This window comes from Papilio machaon, chromosome 13 (genome assembly GCF_912999745.1).
Source record: "Papilio machaon chromosome 13, ilPapMach1.1, whole genome shotgun sequence".
Lineage (NCBI taxonomy): Eukaryota > Metazoa > Arthropoda > Insecta > Lepidoptera > Papilionidae > Papilio > Papilio machaon.
The window spans coordinates 7481101-7481408 of record NC_059998.1 but is presented as its reverse complement, the minus strand read 5'-3'; positions in this window follow the sequence as shown (position 1 = coordinate 7481408).

Genomic DNA, 308 nt, shown 5'->3' with positions numbered 1-308 from the left:
ACGTCCAAGAGCCGACTGAAGGGTGGGTTCGTAGCCGCGCGCGCAAAACTGTTGATTTCGTCTTCTCAGACCCTATGGAATTGGTGCGAAAAATTCGGTTTCCACACGGACATTTAATATTTAATTTATATTTTATTTAGAGTCAAATGCTGACGCTCTCAGCAATTACGGTGTCGGGACTCTCTTATCGTGAAATATTAGTTGGCTTTTGCGACCTTAAAAAGACACTACGCTGTAATGAAAGTGGAATTAGTAAATTTAACAAAAAGCTTGTTCATCTTCTTAAAGTATTTAATTTAACGTCAATT